The following is a 24,826-nucleotide window of genomic DNA, read 5'->3' as shown; positions in this document are numbered from 1 at the left end:
GTGGTTATCTGTATTCTTATCGTATCCTCGGATATAGTTGTGAATAACGGCACAACGGCTGTAAATAATAAATCTTTAATGGCCCCAAGTCCTCACCAAGCAGCTCTCTAATGTGTGCCAGCTCTGGCCTCTCCCCACATAGCCTCCTCAGCTCCCCTACTCTTTCCCTTGCCCTCCACAAAACACACTGTTTCTGTGACGTGGTTTGCTTTCAGATGACGGCTATTGACAGCTATAACCGAGGGTAAAGAAAACTTTGTTTTGCAATCTCGGTCCCTGGACCTCCTATATCTTCCAAATTTCACTTGCTGTCCTCAACCAACCTCCACACCTCTAGACTAAAGTCATTTGCAAACAGCTTTTTAACTACTTTTCTTTTCCTGTTATCCTCAGCCATAACCATGTTCATCCCTGGCATCGACAGAAAAATAAGATGGTGGCTATTTCATTTATAAAAACCACCGGTTTTGGGTAAATCCCTGAGCTATCTCTATCTATTTTTGGGATGGGAGCTCCGTTAAATATTTTAAAAACGACTGCACGGAATAATCCCAACCCATGCATGGAACACGAGTCAACGCTTCGTGTCCAAGTTGTTTTAGACCTGGTCCAAATCCGTCCAACATTTTGGGCTGTGCGCTTTGGCAAAAATTGACCGTGTTTGTACATCGGAAAATGAATGGGAAGTAGGCCGCACGTCTGGAGAAAAAAAAATGTTTCGGACGCCTAATAACTTTTTTTAACAAATCTTTATGAAAATATGCAGTCGTGGGGTGCAGGATTTTGATCACTTTTTGGGAATTACGGCCAACACCATTACACAGATCAAAAGTTATTAATGATAGAATTTTGAGGGGTTCCGATGTAACATTTTGAATACTTACATTTTGTGTTTTGCCTTTGTGGCTGCATTCTCCAGTTACATGGAGGACACATCATGTTGAGAGTATACCAAAGGGTAGCGTGTGAACATCTGCAAGGGTTAGTGGTAAAGGAAATAACACAAACTGATGAGTGCATTTACTTTTGGCATGTGAAACCAGTATGGAATTAACAAATACACATATTAGGAGACAAATGTGGCCGGTGGTGCATGTTGGAGGATAATTGAGTACAGACCAGGTAAGAAGGGTGCAACTGCAAATAGGTAATAATGCAGGGACAAAGTGGGGGAAAGATCATGGAAAGGACAAGATGGCACAGCCAGTAGCTGAGCCGGGCGGGGGGGACGCTTGCCCCCCTGGATCCTCCCTGGTGCACAGTGCGCCCCACCCATGTCTCCCACTGGGCTGTGACACAGCCATGCCATTAATTTCAATGTGGCCGCCCGCACGGCCGCACACGCAGGGCACACTGTTTTGTCTGGTTTCTGGTGCTGCTGCGAGGCAACAAGAGCAAGCACAGAGCACACAGAGCAAGGGCTACAGCAGCATAATACACCACCCATGTTTTATTATTTATTTATTGAGGGCGGCCTGCCAAGCCAGCAGCACGCCTGGAATGATGGTCCCATGCGTCCGTTTGGCCAAACAAACAATATAATATCATGCAGGGGAGGCCTCAGGCCAGGCAGAGAGCTTGATGTCAGGATGTTCGTTTTTCGGCGGCGCCGGCTTTTGAGGGGTGAAGGTGCTGATGCATTTCCTGCAGCCAGGCTGATGTTCTGCAATAAATGGAAATTCACACTGCCACTGAGCAGTTTTGATTTCCCCGTCCCTGTGCCGACCCGACCCAAGCCAGGCGATCTGGAGCCTGGGACCAAAGCAGCCAGGGCACATTTGTTATAAATGTAGCAAATCTGCATTCTCAAGCCCAGAAACAAGTGCCTTTTGAATTGGTAACAGAGTACGTCCTGACATGACATGCACACACGCACTTTCAGCCAGCCAGCAGCAAGCCCATGGCAGGCCTTACTGGCCGTGTGCATTGTAGGGCCACTGACTGACTAGTTCTGGAGTTACTGGCCTACTACCCTGCCCAGGACCATGCCACTGTGGCTCAAGTTGTGCTACATGCTCACCCTGCTGCCCTGCTGCTGCCCGCCCCCAACAAAATGTCCTTTTGACTTCTCCTCAGTTTAGCTGGGGCCTGTGGGTGGCAGGCCATGGCCATGGACCATCATTTGATATGAGATCTCGCTGCATATAGCCGCAGAGCATTATTTACTGCTCTGCTCCATTGTGGGTGTCCTTCCCTGCCGAGTCCCTCCCAACCCTAATGGCAGTCAGGGCATCATCCGAGGAGTGTGTGGTGATGCATTGCAGTCCAAAACCACTCCCTTTTGTTAAAGTGCATTGTCGTGGGTGCTGGGATTTCCTCCAGATGCAATCTGTGGCTGACCCCCTGGTGGATAGTCACTCACACACTGTTCGTGTACAGTAAAGTTACAGAACAGATAGCTCACTGTGTCGGTTACTTGCTGCTGAGGTCTGTGTTCGCAGCATTTATATTACATCTTCAATCACACAAAGGAAGAGAAAAACAGTTTGTTCTTTCTGTGCAATAATGTCTACCAGTGTAGCAAAGCATAGTGAGAAGCACTATATACAACTATGTTTATTTTTGTTTTAGCTTGTTGTGCACGCTGCCTCTGGACTGTACGATCCTTCGTTCTCCGAACAAAGTGTTTGAGAGAGAGAGAGAAATCAAGCCGATTTATGGTGACCTAGCTATGTTAGCAGTGTCAGTCTTCTTTTGTGACAGTGCTTCTGAGCATAGAGGTGTGCTCTCAGCAGTGTGTTCTCAGCTGTTTTGTTTCTCCCAACTTGATTTTATTTTGGATAATTTCCTTGTACCGCATTGCGGCTGGAGATTGTTTGGTCTCCTTTCAGCCCCCGGGCTCGTTCCGGAGGCTGTCTTTCATTTATTTCCTTTCTTGTAGACACCAAGCTGCAGTACTTCATCTATTGCTGTTCACTAAGGCTCTGTCTGATTGGCTCCTGTGATAACATGTGTCGCTTCATAACCAGGCTCTACACAAAGCATAGCGGAAGAGCGCAGTGGGAGCGTGCTTCGGACAGCCAAAACACCCCTAATCCAACCCGTCTGTGCTCGTTCTCACCACAGATGGGCAAGGTGATCTGTTCCCCTGGGTACGACTGCCCACACTGGACCAGCTATGGAGCAGTTGCTGCAGTGGGCGTCCGCATCCACTCTTTACCTGGCGGCGGTCTGAAACCCTGGTAATGCTACATGCCTGGGATAATCCTTACATATGCCCCTTAAATGTCTGCTCTTCAATGCCCGTTCCTTGACTGCTCATTCCGCCTTCATTCATGATCTCCTTGATGACTATGTTGCAGATTTCACATGTGTCACAGAGATTTGGTTCAGTGAAGCATCGGGTCCTGTTATGGCCTGACTCCTACCCAATTTTAAAATTCGTTGTGCACACCACGCTCCTCCGCAGGCTGGGGGTGGCATGGCAATCATTTTTAAATCCTCTTACCCTGAGGTTTTACTTACTTTTAGCGACAAGATAAAAATGGAAGCCAAGCTGCTACGAATTGCAGTTTCTCCCACCCTTTGTAAAACATTTTTGAAAGTGTACCATCCTCCAGGATCTGATCTGTCCTTTTCAGATGCTTTACTAGACCTGGCGGTTGATCTACATCTTAGGAATGTGCACATTGTGATTCTAGGTGCTTTACATTTAAAAGTAAATGATCTGGTCGACTCAAAGACTCAAGATTTAAACTCTGCTAGGCATGAGGTATCTTTAGGTCAGGGAATTACAAGTCCCACTGACAGGATAGGCAATACTCTTGACCATATATTCTCCCAGCCCTTGGATGTTCCAGCCGTTCCACCCTTCCCAGTGCCATGGACTGATCTTTTGATCATCCATTTTTCTTGTGAGATTTCTTTTCAGCAGGGTGCGTTCTGCCCCCAGGCCTTTGCTAGGCGCAGCTGGCATTCAGTTTTACTGTCCAATGTTTCCACACTTACATGTGCCCAGCACCCAGGAGCTGACCACCCCCCCCCCCCTGGATTTTGCAGCTTTAACCAATATGCTGACTATGGTTGCTGACACTCTTGCCCCCCTGAAAATAGTTAGATCCTCCCCTCACCCTTCTAATTCATGGTTTTCTGATGAGATTGGGTTACTTCGCCTGAAGTCCATCAGGCTGAGTGTAGCTGGAGGTGACTTTATGACCCATCAGCTAAAAGTGTTCTGTCCTTAGTGACAGCTTAGTATCAGAGGGCTGTCACCGCTGCTAAGCAAGACCACTATGCTACTATCATTGGTGCTTCCATCAGTCGTTAGAAGGAGCTGTTCAAAACTGCCTGTGGCCTGTCGTCCGTGCCTCCTGTGCCCATTCTTCTGTTGCAGCACCCTTGTGATGCTTTGTCTACTTTCTTTGTTGAGAAAATCAACGCAATTTGGGCTAGTATTTTACCTTCTCTCTACACACTTTCTTCCTTGGGCCTGCCTCTTCAATCACGTTTGTACTCCCCGCCTTCTCTGCCAATCATTGAAATTTTTCCTCCAGCGAAGTATCAATGGTGATTTCTAATTTACAGTCACCCTCTCTGCGGGGTGCTATCCTGCTGATGCTGATTAAAGACATTCTGCCCCAGATGGTCCATTGTTCACTGATGCAGTTAAACTGCCATTTCACACTGGAGTTATACCCTCCTCTTTGAAACACGCAACAGTGATCCCGCTGTCGAAAAAGCTACCTTTTCTTATGAAGCTTATGGAGTGTTTGATCTTTCCTATACTTACCTGTTTTTTGGAACAATCCTCTTTTTTGACTCCTCACAATCAGGCTTCTGTCCAGGGTGTGGGACCTAGAGTGCCTTGTTCTCTTTCATGGACAATCTGGCTCGGTCCTTGGATGGAGGTGGTGTTCAGGGCATTGCTGTTACTCGATCTGTCGGCTGTGTTTGACACTATCGACTATGGGGTCCTGCTGTGTCATTTGACGGGGGCCAGCCTCTCGGGCACCATCCTGGCATGGTTTTTGGCTTTTTTTACTGACCTCTGACAAACTCTTTCTCTTCCACCTTTTCTGTCCTCAACAACGGTCATCACATGTGGTGTTCCTCAAGGGTCCTCTGTTTCCCGGGTCGCGTTTAACATATACATTCAACCTCTGACCAAGATTATCTTCTCTCACGGCTTCCACTGCTGTTCCTATGCTGATGACACTCAGATTCTGGTCTGGCTTGCCTTGTCCATCCCGAACTGGCTCAAGTTGAATGGGGACAAGACCGAGGTGCTGACGGTAGGTCTTTTTTCTGCTTTGGTCCTTTGGACCTCTGACTTCTGTCCTCCTTCTCTTGGACCTTCTCTGTGCCTGTCTCGGTTGTCAAGGACCTGGGGGTCAAGCTTACCTGATCTCTCTCCATGGAATCTCAGATGGGCTCCATTTGTCAACGGGGCTACTTTGAACTCTAACCTCTGTGTCGAATGTTACCTTTTATAACCATTCCTCACCGGGCACCTGTGGTTTCCACCTTGGTGACTTTGGCGATCGACTATTGTAACTCACTGTTTCTGACTCAGCCAGCTAACAATATCCAGCGTCCCAAGGTCTTCCAGAACTCGCCTGCACACCTGGCTACGTCCACACCTTGTCATGCTCACATCCCTCCCATTCTTAGGGATCTCCATTGGCTCCCTGCTGCCAAGCGGATTCCGTTCAAGACCCTTTGTTTAGTTCATTGTGCCTTTTACAATCAGGGTGCAGAATATCTCCAGGCTAAATTCAGGGCCTATATTCCCACTCGGATGTTGCGCTTGGCTAATGCCTGCCCGATCAAAGTCCCTGTGGTGAAATACTGCTGCATTGGGGGTTGTTCAATCTTGGTGGCGGATGCTGTTCTCTGGAACACTCTCCACCACCACTTAGGGCCACTGTGTCACACTTTGCTTTCCATAGACTCCTGAAGACCTATCTGTTCTAAATTAGTTCTCTGATATGCAGCAGGAGTGCCAAGATGCCCCCTGAAGAAAGTTTGCTCTTTATAAATATCAGTTACATTACATTACATTATATAAAATAATATGTATTGCATGTTATTAGGCGGTTGATTGACAGCATCCATTCCCTCATTTCCTCAACTCGTTTCCTTCTTTGTGGGGAATGAGTGCGTTTTAATTGGCTGAAATATGTGTCTTCTTCTGATATTTTGACTTATTGGGTCCTGGTTTCATTTGAATGTAGATGTCTAGCCCTTCTTCTTTTTCTGATAAATCCACGTTTTGGCCCCTATCGGTCCTCAATGGGACTTCCCTGCCATTGAACATCGAGATTATACCAGGTCTGCTGTGTTACTTCTGTGATACTGGATGTCTGAGATGCTGTGCAGCAGCATGTGGGGGCCAGGACCACTGTCACCACCAACCCTTCTCTATCACAGACTGAGAGACCGAGCACACAGTAATAACCGCAAACTCTCAAACAACAAATTGATCCCATTTCACCTGTAAGAAAAGTGCCAAGGACGAGTATACTTGTCCTTTTTGCATAGACTTGCATAATGTGATACCGGCTCAAGATGGCCACCTTCTTTTCTGTAATACCGAACCGCGGCATACTTGTTTTTAATCCCTCTATGGCAACCGGTATGTTTATAGCCACTGCAGCATTGCGTGCCCTGTTCTTCCAAGCAGCATTGCGCGATCAAAGACACTTTTGCTAATTTGCTCGATACGATGGGGTAAGCAGCATTTCTACACAGATATGTACAGAATGCTTTGTTGTCACAAGTTAGCTGTACTATTCTGATACTGACGATAGGTATACTTTTTATACAAAAAAGTATTTGGGGCTCAATAAGAACCCCACTCCACTTAAGATCAAGTGCCACTAAAATGAAAACGAGTAAACACTCAAAATTATTAGAATTTATAAAGTGTATTCAAAGAAGGTTGCCCTATATGAGACACGTGTTTCGGCGAATCACTTGCCTTTTTCAATCAAGGCAAATAGGTGAAAGCTAAAGGTCAATTTTCAAGTGAAGGAAGGAGACCACCTCTTGCGAGAAGACCACCTCTTGCGAGGCGGGATTTATCCCATGAACCTCACCATTTAACTTGAAACTGAACCATAGCGTGTTACACTGTGGATTTCATACGCTGCATTCTTAAGGCTTTCATTTTGATTGACATCTCTGGACCAGTAGATTGTAATTATGTGTATTAATAGACACCGAAGAAAGCAAAAAGGTATATCTCTATTTTCATGCTGATTCATCTCTCCATCCATCCATTCATATATCGGATTGACTTTAGTTTCCAAGGCTCTCAACTAGGAGCAATTTGGGGCATTGATTTTAAGTAAAATGTCAAGTTGATCATCCTAAATGTGTGTTGCAAAATGCTCAATTTTACTTTGGGTGACTGGCATCTATTCAAGTTCTTATTCACACGTTCTTGCGCACACTGAAGCTCGCTCACTTCTACCCTTGCATGCTTTCACTCTTGCCATCGCCTTTTCATCCCATCTTCTCCTCTCCTTCCACCCTTGTTATCTCCCTCATTCTTCCTCTCTCACAGCCAGGTTTTCTATTACAAAGCCGCCATCAGCCTCTCTTGGTCACTCCTCTGTGCTCTCTCATTGACATCCTTGCTTGTGCCACTGTCTCACTCTTTCTCTGTCTCCCAAACTCTCACACTGCATACACGTGTAGTTTCATCTTTGTTCTTTTGCCATTGCTACCGATGCTCAGAAATACAAACTTCAATGTACATAAGCAAACATGAAACCTACTGGATTTGGCAATGCTTGTTTTTCTGTGTACATGGCAAGTGAATGTTTGTTTGCATACTCTTCTAGGCTGGTACACAAGAAAGGCATGTGTTTTACTGTGCGATCAGCAGAGAAACTGCACTCCAATGGCGTATTGGGACGTTTTTACCCTAAAGAATGTTTTTTTTTGTTTAATAGTGTTACATGTTGATGACATCTGTTAAATACCATAATACTTGCAGTTGTTTTGATGGAAAAAACATGAAATATGAAATTGTTTTAATGTCTGTCATAGTAACCAAGAGGATTATTGTTCTGTAAAAGAAAAATACATTTCTGTAGATGCTGTCTCAATCTTGGCTTGATGACAGAAGTGACTATTTTTGTGGCATGGGAACAAGAATGGTCATCTTATAAATGACACTAACCAGGACAGAAATGTAATCCGTTATATTTCCTGTGTCAGGAGAGATGCAATGGCCATAACTTTTGCATGCCAGTGAATGTCCATCAGAATATATGCTGCCCAATTATATGTCCATTGTAATTACCATGATACAGAGTACAATTTCTGGAATTCCTGTCCTGCTACCTGCTCATCACAATTCCTGTGATATATCACTGACACCATTTGCTGGTTAAACATGTATGTCAAAATAGCATAAACATATCTTATAGAAATAAATGTTCAAATACCAGTCACTGTTCTCACGCTCACAGAGCATGCACATGCATTACTGTTCTGGCCAATCCTTTATTGTTCTGCCTAGGGCATGCCCTTGAGTTTATCTACACATTCTGACCCCCCACCCCTCATTGCAACATCTGTGTTAGGACTGATTTTCTATACTCTGGCCTGGTGGACAGATGTATACAAGGTCAACCTATATTGTGACAGGGACAACTCTGGGAAGCTGTAGCCAGACCAGTTTAGGTAGCATTGACAGTCTGGCTAGGCTAAGTTCTTCAAAGGTGGTGAGTTTGTAAAAAGTCCACAATGAGGTCACACAATGGGAGTCATAAATTGCACTTAGACAGGATGCAAAAAAATACAGTTATTTAATTATAGCCAAAACACACCATAGAACAATGAATACAAGCAGGTAGACCTATCACACAAAGCTATCAAACTAAATACATATATAGATTCACTTGGTTCAACTGCATACTACAAATCAAATACTCCTGCAAAGGAATTAATAGACAAGCAACATACTGTGGGATGTATTGACCCACTTCTGCTCTGCTATGCTGCATCACTCTGTTATGATTGTGCCAGAAACAGCAAAATGGCTGAAAAAAGACTTGTGCGTGCCAAACCCCCTGAAAATTGCACTTTTCAACGCACAAAAAGATGGCTGCCCAATCTACCACGCATGTTGTCAGGGGTGGAACAGAGCTCTCGCTACTGAAATGTGTCACTTGGCCCCACAACAATTGAAAGTGGAGTGCAGAAGGAAAAAGCAGTGCTTTGGTAAATTAAACTAAAAGATTGCTTTAAATCACCTTTTCTTGGTTGCTGAAACTTCAGAATGCCGGTACAAAACACCTTTCAAAAATTCAAAATTCTTGCTGGGTGCTACAATTCACTTAGTTTAAGGAATCATTGCGAACTTACAAGGTCCTGAAATGCTAAGAGCATAAAGAGATTTCCACAGCAAAAGTGGCCTGTCTGTGGATCTGTAAAAAAAAATCTCTGTGCAGCAGAGGGCTGCTGGGATGACAGCTGTCAGTGGCCTGCCTGATTAAACTTTAACATGTATAAACTAAAAGGCAAATGTTTGCAATATAAGAGGCCTGTTACTGATAGTAATCCATATTGTAATTGCTTTGATCCCATGGGTTAAAATCTTGAATGAGGATTCTAGTTGTTATTTCATAGAAGTTTGTTTTGTGCTAAGGAAAAGTCAACAGAGTTAATAATTAAATTAAACCTGTCTGAAGCTGCAGAACTTGAATAACAGGTTTTCTCATAGAAGGAAGGTCTGTCCCCCAGCAGGAAATCATGGAGAGGCGTTAATTACAGGGTAGGAAAGAACCCGGTCTACAGAGTCAAAAGGAACAATGACAAGCTGCAGCTCAGGAAATTCGAAGTGTGAAGACAGTCGCAAATGTCATCTGCAAGGAACAAACATGGGGGATGGCTCCTGGGCTTCCAGGGAGAGACCAAGGGGTGGAGCCAAACAACCATTTGTTGCTTAACATGGACAAAGAACATATTTTAAAAAGACTGATAACTTACTGTTTAAAATTGTGAATATAAAAATAACAAAGTTGTTAATTTAATTTCTGGCTGCAGGGGTGAAGAGGCGCCAGAACTGTGTGACATGTTCTGGACAGCAATGGCAAGAAATGTGGTGTTACACAAAATGTATTTCCTCTAGAATTGTGAAACTTTATACACTCATTCCCATGTTAAACACGCACACTTGTAGAAATGTGCTTAAACATTGAACATTGTGTTCCTAGTGAAAAGGGCAGAATTCTGTGAAAAGCAGAGACAAGATCCCACAGCTACGGGGCTTTGAGAAATAGCTGCTACGGAAAATATGCAATCTGTATATGTGATTTTTATAGAGGTTGCACATGTGTAAATATGTATTTTGCCAAAAGTAGATTTTGTGTTCCTGGAGCTATGGGTGGATTCTCAGCCTCATAAAAATGCACCATAAGGATTAAACTCTGTTTCTCTCCTCCTATCAAGGCTGAGGGGAGACTTTGACCCAATCACCTTTCAAAGGGGCAAGCTTAGGCTAAACCGGCCCACACACCTCCTTTATGATGTCATTTCATAGCATAAATAGCGACAGCTCATGACACATAAGGACAGACAGATTCACTCACTATCCTGATGCTGGTGGAGCACCCTGCTGCTGAACACTACATCTTCCTTGCTCCAGACTCCAGAAACGTGGCAAAGCAAAAAGCCCCACTGCATAGCTGAACCATTCTCAGCTAGGCCTCAAATTCCAGAACAGAACCCCACAAGCCTAAGGGGAATCATCATAATACAGCCGGGCTGTGCTGTTACAGCTTGCCTGCTGAAAAAATATCCTCAGAACCAAGAAGGGCAGATCCGATCCAGTCCTCTGCTGTGCTGTGACCAGAGCGCCTCGCTGACACTGTCCAGTCCTGTGCTGTGCTGTGACCACAACGTCTTGCTGACACTGCCCTGTCCGATGTGCCAAGCGTCTTTCCTAAACCAGATCCAATTCCCTGACCAGAATTGACGGTCCCATTTACAAAAACGTATCCAGAGATTATAAATAGGAATAATTGTGTCACTAGCAGATGTACTTTGCATAGTCTTATCCCTATCTTAGACCCATCATATTTTGTATTCAGAACGTGTATTGTTAGGAGTATCTTTGCCTTGTCTGAAATCTCTCTCCAACCCATCCTATCTTCCCTCCAGAACTTATATTGTTAAACTATCTTTGCGCTAATCCTTTACTCATCTGAAAAAGGCGAGTTTCCTTAGCAGGCAGTCACCCTGATCAAGTGACTGTGTTCCTGTGTGGTATTCGTTTTGTTCATAGTCATCTATAGTGTAAGAAACACATTTGTCAATTTTGAAAGTGCGCTCTTGTTTTCCATTCTTGCGCCTATCTCGAAAAAAATGACCTCTACTAAAACGCCTGTAACTCCCTCAGTTTTTCGGCTAGAAAAAAATGTAAACTCCTGCTTGTAGCTAACATCAACAGCTTTCCATCACACTTAAAACCGTATTCCAAATCAATGCAATTCTCCCATTATCGTGAATATCGCACACTGAAAAATTTGCCACAAATTTTCATTTTGGTAAATTTTTACACATGTAAAACAGCTTTCAATTGCTTCCCACTTGAATTTGAAGATTTCAAATGTTTTCTTTGGATTAAATCATTGCTTGTGTGTGTGTGCAACTATCCAAAGCGGCTCCCATAAGAATTGACTACAATTTCAGCAATTTTGACCATATTTGGTGTTTTTGGCCACTCCATGCTAAACTTAACTTTAAAAGCCATTTTGACAGCTTGGCGGTCATTCCGTTCTCTCTTGTGTTTGACAAGGGGAAAGTGGGATTGATATTCTGTTTGAATTCTGCCATTCCTGAATACATGCTCTCTCCTTCTATCTCTTTACATTGCCTATTGGGGATTGAGGGGTGTGAAGGGGGAACCTATATCCACAGTGCTATCTGATCTAATAGTTTCTTTGCTGATTTGTTTTGTTCACTAATTACTGTGTATTAAAGAGGTTATTAAGTGTTACATCACCCCATTGGTGATTGTTGTGTAACTAGTAAAACTATTGTGATTACATTTTAAGTACATAAATAAATATTTACCTTTGCAAACCAGACTGATTCCTGGTTCAGTGTGACCGGGGGGGGTGTTCCAGGAGAAGGGCATGATATGAGTGGTATATTGTTCAGAATAAAGAACTATTAGACAAAAATAAATAAGGATTTCAGTTGTGCACTACATGCTAGGTATTGACTTGGATGTGTGCCGGATTGAAAACACTTACAGCTTGGGGGCTCGTCACGAGATCATGAATTAGACATACCACTTGTGACAGTCTAACAGAGTGTGCTAACTGACGGGGTACATGCACCTTGCTGGGCTACCATACTGTGCTACACTGTAAAAACACCCTTCAATAGAAATACTCAAAGGAATTGATCCTGTTTTGCAAAAGTAATGTAACCCTGAGCTAAGTCAGAAGGAAAATAATATTTCTGGAATGGCGACCCTAATGGAAATCAATATTGCAAGGGAACACCTACTGCGCACATTGTTTGTCAGGGGTGAATGGGTAGAGCAGGATGATAAAGTCTGGCTGCAGGAAATCAAACAAGTCACTGCCACAGAATTAGATACATGGCGGGGCCAGGGTCCATTACACCAGGCACTTAGTGAATTGTATATGGCCCCAAAAGTAAAAGAAGAGCAATGTAAAATTGCCAAAATAGGGGCTTACCTGTACCTCCCCATTGAAGTAATACAGGAAAAATATGCCAAAAGCATAGATCTGGCAAAGCGGCAAGTGCAATCCCTAGAGAAAACCCAAACTGATCTGAACTCTGCAGAGCAAAGGCTACAAAAGAGCCAAGAATCAGAGAGAGAAACCAGACAGTACCTGACAAAATTAAAGGAAGATCTGGATCTCCTGAAGCAAGGGAAGGCAGAGCAAGATACCAAAATACTGACACTGCAAAAAGAGTGTCAAGAAAGGTTGGATTCTCTACAACAGAGCCAACAAAAGCTGGAGCAGCAATTACATTATAATAGAACCTGCTCAGGGCAGATGGTTGCCCAAGAAAATCAGATTGATGAACTAAAGGAGGAAAATAATAAATTAATAGTGAAGGATCTCCACACTCAAACAGATTTTGATGAGGAGCACCAGAAATGATATGCCATTAGGAAACAATGGGATGACCTGGCTAAGCAGAGGGGAACTCTATGTCAAGAGAGTGAAACCCCTGAGCATAACCTAAGGAACCATGGCATCAGGGACTTTAATCCCTTCAATTCCATGGACTCTGCCACCCCCATGTCCACTGGCTCGTATAAACCAACGGCCAGGGGGATGGTAGACTTCAACCCAATGGGAAATCTGGGACTAACAGGTCAGCGCCTCCCATAAATAAATGGGCGGGCAACTATTTACAGGTTCCCAAGTGCTAGGATCATCTTCTCTGATCAGGGAGACTCCAATGAGGGGAGAGTTAGAGAACTGGATTCTCATACCTAAATATCACATACCGAGGGATCATTCAGTGAAATCTGGTGTGGAATTCCATTAGACTAGGCCCACTAAGAGCATACTAAAAACCTCTTCCCAGCTAGGACAGTAGGGCGGGGGTACTCAACCAATCCTGGGAGCAAGGAACAGTCAGAAGACTCTTCTGAGCGCCACATGTCCCAAGAGACGAGGCCTCCACATTCTGCCAGCCATTCCCAAGCTCACAAAATCCGGGAGAGTCTAGAAGATCAGACAGCGACCTCTGGAAGCAGTGCCTCTGAGTCAGAGGATGAGTGGACCAGGGAGACCAGAACTAAAAAGGCTAACAAAGTTAAGAGAGCTTTACTCAAGGATCCCCTGAAGCAAATAAAAGCTATTAGGAGCGTCATCACGCCCTACCACAAAGATGCCAATATTCGGTTTGGAGCACCTTGAATTGTTTGAGCAGATGATGGAGTCTTTCCACCTGAAGGACAGCTAAAGCGGTATTCCGTATGTAAAGTGGACATTTTCACCTAGGTACTCCAGCTTCTTTGAGGGGCTGGAGGATCAGAACCATTCCAGATGGTCAACCGATAGGGCAGCCGTCCTGAAACATTTTTCTATTTATAGAAACCCTCGAGGGGCCAACAAGACAGCCCATGACCTACAATGTGGGGAAGACCAGGCCCCACAAGAATTTGTCCAGGAATTGAAACGCGCCTTTGCGCAGACTACTAGAAGAGTGCACACTGGCAGTAAGGAATTTGTGAACACCTTCTTTCATGCTCTCCCTAAATACATTATGACCCAGCTAGTGAGGGACTTTCATGAGAAAAGATCACTAGACTCGGTCATTGAACAAGTAACACGCATCTATGAAGTGCAGAAGCCACTAGAAAGTAAACATCCCTGCTGCTGCTAAGGTGGCGGAGGTGAAGGTTTTCCCATTTTAGATCTGGAGATGGGGGGGCCTAAAAACCTTCCTGTGCAGAATCAGACCAACCCCTGGGGTCAATTCCAAACAGGGAGTCAGGGAGGTAACCCCGGAAATGGGACCCCTAACTCCCCTGAATACATCAGCCCACACTAGAAGGGCAACAGACCAATCCTGGGCTATGTCTGGACTGCCCCCTCCCTCCTCACGTACCCCAGGAGGGCAGTAATCCCCCAAATGCCGGACCCAATTTCTTTGCCCGGTACCCGCCAAACCTCAACCCCCAAAACAACCCTTCTTTCTTTCCCCACTTTCCTGAGTCCAGACAGCACAATCCGGGAGAGGGGAGGCCAAGGGGGGAGGGGTACTCAAACTATCCTAACAAGGGGTATTATGCAAGAAGGGATAGTTACCCTTCCCGGGATCAACCCAGGGTAGACCAGAGGACCCCGTACCAGCCAGAGCGGGTGTCCCAACTGGAGCGCCAGGTCTAGAACATGGCACAGGATCTGGGTCTCATGCTGAGGGCTCAACAGAACCCTCAGATGAGCATGGCGGCTCAGAACTCCTCAAATCCATGGTCTTGTGCTCCAGAACCATGACAGGGGAAGAACCCCGACAACCCACCGGTTCCCAGGGAGGAGGCACAGGGGGAAGGAGGGTGTAAAGCCTTAGAGGAAGCTTCCTTCCACACTTGTGGAAAGCCCCTGGAAAACCCAGGAACCGGAACCTAAATCTCTTGCCCCCCGAAACTCTGCAACCCAAGGAACAGATTGGGGGGGTAGGAGAAATAAAGACCCTAAAGAGGCCCATTTTGTGGAGGAGGTGCAAATCTTCCAGTTTGAAGGAGAGGGGTCATCAGAGGATTCTGGGAAAAAAGATCTTCTCCTTCAGGGATGGCGGAACTCCTCCCAAAGAAAAATGGGTCCCAAAGGATCCCAATCCAGACTCGGTAGATGTGGGGACCGAGTTAAAACCGCCCATCATCAAACCCCAGAATGACCAGCACGAGAATCCCCTTGTTCAGAACCAGGGGAGTCCAAAACATCCCCCATATCTAGCTGTCACCTTTTTCTTACAGGTTCCCAAGATCCCAAACAAAACAAGCCCAAGTCACCTCTCTGTCAGTATCTAAAGAAAAGAAATTAACCCACCAATTGGGCAAAAATGTGCATTATATTTGCCCCCTTGAAGAAAAGGAGGGAATATTTTATGCCCCGGTCCAAATACGGGGGCAATGTACAATTTTGGCACTGGTGGACACTGGATCCCAAGCCATCCTTCTGTCAAAAAGGGCCTTTGATCAGCTGAATTTGGGAAGGGGGGAGACATACAAAATCCCTCTGACCCCTCTTCCTGGACAACTTCTGAACTTTGATGGGAAGGAAATTCCTGTCGAGGGGGCTGCAGATTTAGACATTAAAATTGAGCGACACAAGATGAAGCACTCGGTCATAGTTGTGACTCCAGAGGGCACACCATGTTTACCAGGGAATGACAACCTGCGTGGATTGTCTCCCCTCATAGATTGTGTAAACAAGGTCTTCTGGACCCAGACTAACCAACCAATAAAATTAAAACAGAGTGTCAACCACATTAGTTTAAATGACACATGCCACATGGTTGAACAAAAACCTGACCAAATTGAATTTCAGTTCCAGACTAACCAAATCCCAGACGTGACAGTAATTGCAGTAGGACAACAAACTGGTGATGGGGGAGTTCTCTCTATTTCTGAAAATCAACCTTCCTTCCAGTCTAAGGTGGCATTCCACACTGGAAGGAAACACTCTGAAATTCTATACAAATTCACAATCAGAAAATACCATTCCTATAGTCCAAAAAGATGAGAAATCAGTTCAATGCTTGGCTGATATTCAGAAAATTGGAGAACAGTTTTTCATCCCTATTCAGTTAAATGAGGTGAAGGACTCTGTTCTCACCCGAGTATGTGTGAACAACGGTAAGAGCTTCATCAGCGAGGCCATGTTCTGCAACCTCCCAAAAGATCCAGCCATTCTCACATTTAAATTGTTGTACAAATGGGAAAAGGACCTGGAAACACCCAATTCCAAACATTTCCTGCCTAGCAGGTGTATACTCAAAATGTCCATAGGCAACAAGAGCATAGTCCATAATTATTGGGTCGTGCAAGATGTCCCTGCTGCATTTTATTTAGGCAGTGACATTCTCAATTACTTTGCCAATAGTTTGGAACTAATAAACTTCAAAGCCTGGTCCTGATTAGCAGGTAATCCCATGGACTTTGATGACCCAGAGAAAGCATTTCGGTCAACTCAACTGCTGCCATATGCAGTTGAAATTTAGATTGGAGAGGAGGTCACCACCCCAGAACGGACCCGACAATTCTCACTTGATGTAACAATTAAAAGAGGACAGAAACTGTAAAAATTCTAATGCCTATGTCCATCTCAATGCTCATTTCCAACTTCAAGGTTTGGGGGTAAACCCAACACCACTAGTCAACATAGAATACAACACCATTCCAATAGAGGTGGATAACAGCGACCTGAAGAGTATCACTCTGGGCGCAGGCACTATTATTGGAATGGTGGTTGATGACCGACATTTTTCCATAGATTTAGGTAACAAACTGTTTTGACAGTGATAGCAATGATGACACAACACCAGACAGAATCTTCACCCGGCATGGGGGGAATTTCCTGGGGTACTCCTCCTGCCCTTATGGTAAGGAAGACGTGACCTGTGACTTCAGGAGGGATGAGGTGATCGTTCAAGTCCACAAGGACTCCCTTCCCCACCTGAAGCCATTAGTCCAAGTCAAAACCTTGACGAGGGACTTCTCCACCCAGCTGGAGGAGGCCGCTGAGATAGCAAAACCAGAAGTCTTTCCAGGCATCAGGCAGATGGTTGAAGAGAGAGTCAACCTAGCTGATGCCTTCGAGACTCTGGAGCAGAAGCAAACATTGAAACAAGTTTTCTTAGATTTTAAAGATCTCTTTGCGGTGGACTCATATGACTTTGGTCGCACTGACATCCACACAGCAATTCCCACGGACCCTGGCATGACTCCAGTGTTTGTGAAGCAATATCGCTTGCCTCTTGCATCAATGGAGTCCATTAATGAAATAATTAAGAACCTTGAGTCCCGTGGGATAATTCGTCCAGTCCACAGCACCTTCAATAATCCGGTGCTGGGGATTTTGAAACAAACGGGTCCATACTTCCCGATGGCCTCTTCCCTACATTGACCAAGGGCTGGCCCAGATCTAGGGGTCGAAGGTATTCACTGGCATTGACCTGACCAATGAATACTGGACTGTACCTGTCAGTAGGGAGGACCAATACAAGCTGGCCTTTACCTTCGGGGCAGCAATACACTTGGACCCTGACTCCCTTCGGGTACATCAACTCCAGGAGTGAATTTAACATCTTTTTACATAAGGCCTTGCCTGACTTGGGTGAAAGGGGTAACCTGGCCTATGTAGACGATGTTCTAGTCAAAAGCTCAACTGTGGAGGAACACATAGGGGAGATCTGTTATGTCCTGGCACAGCTGAGGGCTGCCGAAGCACAACTCTCTTTCCAAAAGGCACAGTGGTGCAGAACCTGTGTCAATTTCTTGGGGCATGAGATAACTCCCCAGGGTTTCTGTCCCCAGGAAAAGTAGAAGCACCCCAGAAAATAAAAGACCCCACAACTCTGCGGGAATTTAGGATCCTCCTTGGACTAACTAATTACAGCAGAAAGTTCATTGAGGATTACGCAGAGATCATACGACCCCTGATCCATCTGTTGAAGGGGGGGTCAAGTGGGAGTGGGGTCCAGAACAAGCCGAGGCAGTAAGACAACTCAAAAGAAGCCTCTCACAAGCGCCTTGCCTAGATTGCCCGGTCAAAAACAAGGAGTTCTTCTTGGAGAAAGGGTTCTGAAATACATGCTTGACTGCAGTATTATATCAAAAGCATGACAAGGTCAATAAGGTAATCTCCTATGCGAATAAGACTTTATCCTCTGTGGAGGAAAAATTCAACGATTGTGAGAAGGCACTCCTGGCAACGGTGTGGGCATTGAAGAACTACCACCCGTTTATCCAGGGGGAACACATCATAGTGGAGACTCCACACCAATCTTTGCAATATCTTCAAAGTGAAAGAATCCGGTCCGGAAATGTGAGTAATTCCCAAATTACTTCCTGGATTCTGTCAATTCAAGGCTTTCCTGTGGAGGTCAGATATGGCCAAAACACGAAGAGTCCCCTCACGCAACGCAAAGTCTGGCTGACTTGCATGATTGTGCCAGAGAAAAATGTCATGGAGGCCTACCTTTGTTCCCCACTCAAAGTCTATGAAGAAGACCAGTGTGAGGGAATGCCCACTGTCTATGTGGATGGGTGCTCCTACCATGTTGACAACAACGGGGAAAAAGAACTTGTGACCGGCGTAGGGAATGCATGGGTGAATGATGCCCCAGAACCCTCCACTGGGTACAAAATCGGTCCCCGAAGTAGTCAAGTGGCAGTGCTGATGGCTGTGCATCAAGCCATCCTCACTGCTGTCCAACACCAACTCCACAAACTGGTCATAATCACAGAACGGGTTCGTGGAGCACCTGGCTAATTGGAAAACCAGAGGCAAGCTATGTGCTAATAACAAACCTTTAAAACATGGAACATTAATACAAAATATTGATGAACTGGTCACCTCGAATGGGATTTCCATCTACTGGAAAAAGATGAAGGGCCATTCTAAAGTAGAGGGACCAGACAAAACTGGAAATGACCTAGCGGATCAGCTGGCCAAAACCAGAACCATCCAAGGGGATGTACTTGAGATTGAGTTCCTGTTGGGGGACATCCAGGTCACTGCTATCACTAGGTCCCAGACAAATGCTCACAATGAACTCTCAACTGCACAATGGAGTAAGGAGACCCCAGATGCTGATCTGATTATGGCTCAAAAAGGGGATCCAATAACTGGTAAGTTTTATCAACACATTGAGGACCCTGAGAATTTTCCCCTAATGGATACTGATTACATTAGTAAAGAAGACCTCAGAGTGTTGATGAAATGTCCAAATTGTTCCGAATCCAAGACGGTTTGTTGGTGAGGAGATCCATAGCTGGCCATGACCAGTGAGTCGTCCCTACCTCATTCCGAAGCCTGATGCTAAGTCACGCTCATGATGCTGCCACAGCCGATCATCAGGGGTTTCATACGACATTAGAAATCTTGCGAGAGGTTGCATACTGGCCGCACATGGGGCAGGACCTCGACCAATACTTGAAATGGTGTCTTGTGTGTGCACAATTTCAGCCAACATCACTCACACACCGGGCGCCTCTCCAAAGAGGGGGGTGACACTGCCTTGGTCAGATTTGCAAGTCAATTTTATCGGGCCCGTGATTCGCTCCTCTAGTGGGAACAAGTACATGTTGACCGTAACATGCTTGTTCACTAAATGGATGGAATGTCTCCCGGCCCCAAATTGCAAGGCAGAAACAGCAGCTGCCCTGATGATCAATCACATCTTCTCGTGTTGTGGACGACCCCAAAGGATTGAGTCAGACCGAGGTAGTCACTTCACTAGCGAAGTGATGACAAAGATGTGGGAGATAATTGGGGTCAAAAGGAAACTACACATTGCCTACCAGCCATCCTCTAGTGGTGGAGTTGAGAGATACAACAAAACTATTGTTAGCATATTAAAAAAGTTTGTGGCAGATTCTGGGCCAAGTTGGGACATTCGATTACCCCTTGTCCTGATGGCCATCAGATCTACCCATTCTTCTGCAACAAAAATGTCTCCATTTGAACTGATGACTGGACGAAGGATGGTGCTACCCCAGCATCTGGTCTACAGAACCGAAGAGCAGACCTTAATAAATGTCTCCACAACTCACGAGTATGTTGAGAATCTGAGAAAACACCTTCAATATGCTTTTGCCTGTGCTCAGTGGAATCTAAAAAGATCTGCAAACAGTATGAAGACCCACTATGAGCCTAAGACAACTAAAAAAGAATACCAAGTAGAAGACCAGGTCTATTTGTACAATTTCCAAAGGAACCAAGCCAAAGAGCGCAAATTCCTCCCATGTTGGTGGGGTCCTTTTGAAATTGTAGACAGAATCTCACCAGTCGCCTACAGAATCCATATCCCCAAGGGCAGTTTGGCAGAAGGGAAAGATAAGTGGGTTCACATAAATCAGCTGAAGAGTGTCCATCCCAGGCATACTTTGCGGCAAATAGAGGAGCCAACCGGAATCCACCTGTTAAAACCATTAGTAAATATAGCCGGGGAATATTGTAAATTGTATTCAATGTATGCATCTGCCCCACTACACCCTTGGGGAGTAGTAGTGGGGAAATTTCCATAACCATGCTCTGTTCTGTCTCCTACCATTGGAACAAAGAAATTCTAATTACCAAGGAGGATCACTCGGGGAGCGGGACGAAAGACCCTAGGAGCCCGGAGTGCCGTTCCATACTCCCAACCAGAACCGGTGAGGAGAGCGTGTCTATCCTGCACTGATGGGAGAAGCAGCTGAATTTCTCCACCTGGACCAAAAAAAAAAGAACATCCCAATCTCGCGACTTCCCCTTGAAGGGCGGTCAACCTCAAGTCAGGAGGGGGGGCTCTGTGGGATGTATTGACCCACTTCGCTCTGCTATGCTGCATCATTCTGTTATGATGGTGCCAGAAACAGCAAAATGGCTGCAAAAACCCTTGTGCACGCCAAAACCCCTGAAAATCACGCTTTTCAAAGCACAAAAAGATGGCTGCCCAATCTGCCACACATGTTGTCAGTGGTGGAACAGAGCTCTCTCTATTGAAATGTGTCACTGGGCCCCACAACAATTGAAACTGGATGTGCAGAAGGAAAAAGCAATGCTCTGCTAAATGAAACTCGAAGATTGCTTTAAATCACCTTTTCTTTGTTGCTGAAACTTCAGAATGCCGGTACAAAACACATTTCAAAAATTCAAAATTCTTGCTGGGTGCTACAATTCTCTTAGTTTAAGGAATCATTGTGAACTTACAAGGTCCTGAAAAGCTGAGAGCACAAAGAGATTTCCACAGCAAAAGTGGCCTGTCTGTGGATCTGTAAAACAAATCTCTATACAGCTGTCAGTGGCCTGCCTGATTAAACTTTAACATGTATAAACTAAAAGTCAAATGTTTGCAATCTAAGAGGCATGTTACTGATAGCAATCCATATTGTAATTGTTTTGTTCACATGGGTTAAAATCTTGAATGAGGATTCTAGTTGTTATTTGATACAACAGGTTTGTTTTGTGCTAAGGAAAAGTCAACAGAGTTAAAACATCAATTAAACCTGGCTGATGCTGCAGAACTTGAATAACAGGTTTTTCTCACAGAAGGAAGATCTTTCCCCCCAGGCAGAAAATCACAGAGAGGTGTTAATTACAGGGTAGAAAAGAACCTGGTCTACAGAGGCAAAAGGAACAATGGCAAGCTCCAGCTCAGGAAATTTGAAGTGTGAAGACATTTGTAAATGGCCTCTGCAAGGAACAAACATGGAGGATGGCTCCTGGGCTTCCTGGGAGAGACCAAGGGGTGGAGCCAAACAACCATGTGTTGCTTAACATGGACAAAGAACATATTTTAAATGTTTAAAATTGTGAAAAATATAAAAATAACAGAGTTGTTAATTTAATTTCTGGCTGCACGGGCGAAGAGGCGCCGGAGCTGTATGACATGTTCTGGACAGCAATTGCAAGAAATGTGGTTTTACACAAAATGTATTTCCGCTAGAATTGTGAAACTTTATACACTCATTCCCATGTTAAACATGCACAATTGTAGACATTTACTTAAAAATGGGACATTGTGTTCAAAGTGGAAAGGGCAAAATTCTGTGAAAAGCGGAGTCAAGATCCCACAGCTAAGGGGTTTTGAGGAATAGCTGCTATATATAATATATAAATAGCTGCTATATAATAGAGACACATAAGGACAGAAAGATTCACTCACTATCCTGATGCTGGCAGAACACCCTGCTGCTGAATTTTACTCCAGACTCCAGAAGGCTCTATCTTCCTTGCTCCAGACTCCAGAAACTTGACAAAGCAAAAAGGCCCACTGCATAGCTGAACCATTCTCAGCTAGGCCTCAAATTCCACAACAGAACCCCACAAGCCTAAGGGGAAGCACCATAATACAGCCAGGTTGCCTGCTGAAAATATATATCCTCAAAACCAAGAAGGGCAGATATGATCCAGTCCTGTGCCGTGCTGTGACCAGAGCGCCTTGCTGACCCTGTCCAGTCCTGTGCCTTACTGTGACCAGAACGTCTTGCTGACACTGCCCAGACCGATGTGCCAAGCGTCTTTCCTAAACCAGATCCAATTCCCTGACCAGAATTGATGGTCGCATTTAAAAAACGTATCCAGTGAGTATAAATAGGAAGAATTGTGTCACTAGCATATGTACTTTGCATAGTCGTATCCCTATCTTAGACCCATCATACCTTGTATTCAGAACTTGTATTGTTAGGAGTATCTTAGCCTTGTCTGAAATCTCTCTCCAACCCATCCTATCTTCCCTCCAGAACTTATATTGTTAAACTATCTTTGCGCTGCTCCTTTTTCCATCCGAATAAGGCGAGTTGCCTTAGCAGGCTGTCACCCTGATCAAGTGACTGTGTTCCTGTGTGGTATTTCTTTTGTTCATAGTCATCCTATAGTGTATGAAACCCATTTATCAATTTTGAAAGTGCGCTCCTGTTTTCCATTCTTGAGCATATCTCGAAAAACAACCTCTACTAAAACGTATGTAACTCCCTCAGTCTTTGTGATAGAAATGCAATTTCAACTCCTGCGTGTAGGTAACTTCCACAGCTTTCCATTGCACCAAATCAATACAATCCTACCATTACCGCGAATACCGCACAGTGAAAACTTTGCCACAAATTTGTGTTTTGGGAAATTTTTACACGTGTAAAACTGCTTTTAATTGCTTCCAACTTGAATTTGAAGATTTCAAATGTTTTCTTTGGATTAAATCATTGCTTGTGTGTGTGCAACTATCCAAAGCGGCTCCCATAAGAATTTATAACAATTTCAGCAATTTTGACCATATTTGGTGTTTTTGTCCAGTCCATGCTAAAGATAACTTTAAAAGCCATTTTGACAGCTTGACGGTCAATTCTGTTCTCTCTTGTGTATGAAAAGGGGAAAGTGGGATTGATATTCTGTTTGAATTCTGCCATTCCTGAATACCTGCTCTCTCCTCCTATCTCTTTACATTGCCTATTGAGGGTTGAGGGTGTGCAGGGGGAACCTATAACCACAGTGCTATCTGATCTGAACCCACACAAAAGTAATATTTTTTGTTATTTGTTTTGCACAATAATTACTCGTTGTGTATTAAAGAGATTATTCAGTGTTACATCGCCTCATTGGTGATTGTTGTGTAACTAGTAAAACTATTGTGATTAAACTTTAAATACATAAATAAATATTTACCTAGACTGATTCCTGGTTCAGTGTGACCGGGGGGGGGGGTTCCAGGAGAAGGTCGTGATATGAGTGGTTTATCGTTCAGAATAAAGAACTTTTAGACAAAAATAAATAAGGATTTCAGTTGTGCACTACATGCTAGGTGTTGGCTTGAGTGTTTGCCAGATTGAAATCACTTCCAATATACAAAAAGGTCAACTGAGATGATCTCTAGCTAAAATTGTCCAGCCCTAAGTTGCCAGGGGCCTTGTGCCCTATTGTTCAGGATTCGGTTCCACAGAAACTAGGATGCAAGAAAATAATGCAGGTAGGGGCCCTGTGGTCCAGTGAAGGGTTTTTGGAGTTAGGGTTCAATGTAGACTAATGGCGAACATTATCCCCAAAAGTCAGAAATCTTGCAAAAGCAAGCATTGGCAAAGCCAATAGTGTTAGAAATGTGATTATTATAAGCCCATTGACTTATAATGTGAGTATAGGGGTAGGTTAAACGCACAATAACTTACCCCCTTACTCTGAATCTTCCCCAGTCTTGGTAGAACAAAGATTGGGTTGGTCATGGTACACTTCTGCAGAGCATCCATTGAGTTGAAAATTTGCCACATCTTTCTTTAATTTTTAGACGCCACAGGTTCAGCATATACTCTGCATTGTTTTGGATTAGAGTATGTCTATATTGTTACAGCCAGTTGTTATAGGCAGACCTGCTTTTCTTAAGGACGTTCAAAGATTCCTGTGAGGGTTTTTTTATTACCTCTTGTTAGACAATTTAATTCCCTTTTCATCGAGTAGTCTGCTCGGTCAAATTTATTCTTGTGACTAAACGTTTCTTCCTTCCTAGGCCTGTTTTTTCAATGTATATAGATATATGTTTCATATAATTTAGATCATCTGGTTTTACATTATCGCTCAGGTATTTGGAGAGCTCTATGACGTTGTTTCTTCCAGGTAGCAGTTCTAAGGTGTCCATTTCCATCATTTGATCTTTCTTAGTTTCTAATGAGAGGCGTATATTC

The sequence above is a fragment of the Ambystoma mexicanum genome, chromosome 6q, assembly GCF_040938575.1.
Source record: "Ambystoma mexicanum isolate Mex_15411 chromosome 6q, UKY_AmexF1_1, whole genome shotgun sequence".
Lineage (NCBI taxonomy): Eukaryota > Metazoa > Chordata > Amphibia > Caudata > Ambystomatidae > Ambystoma > Ambystoma mexicanum.
This window is presented reverse-complemented; position numbering follows the sequence as displayed.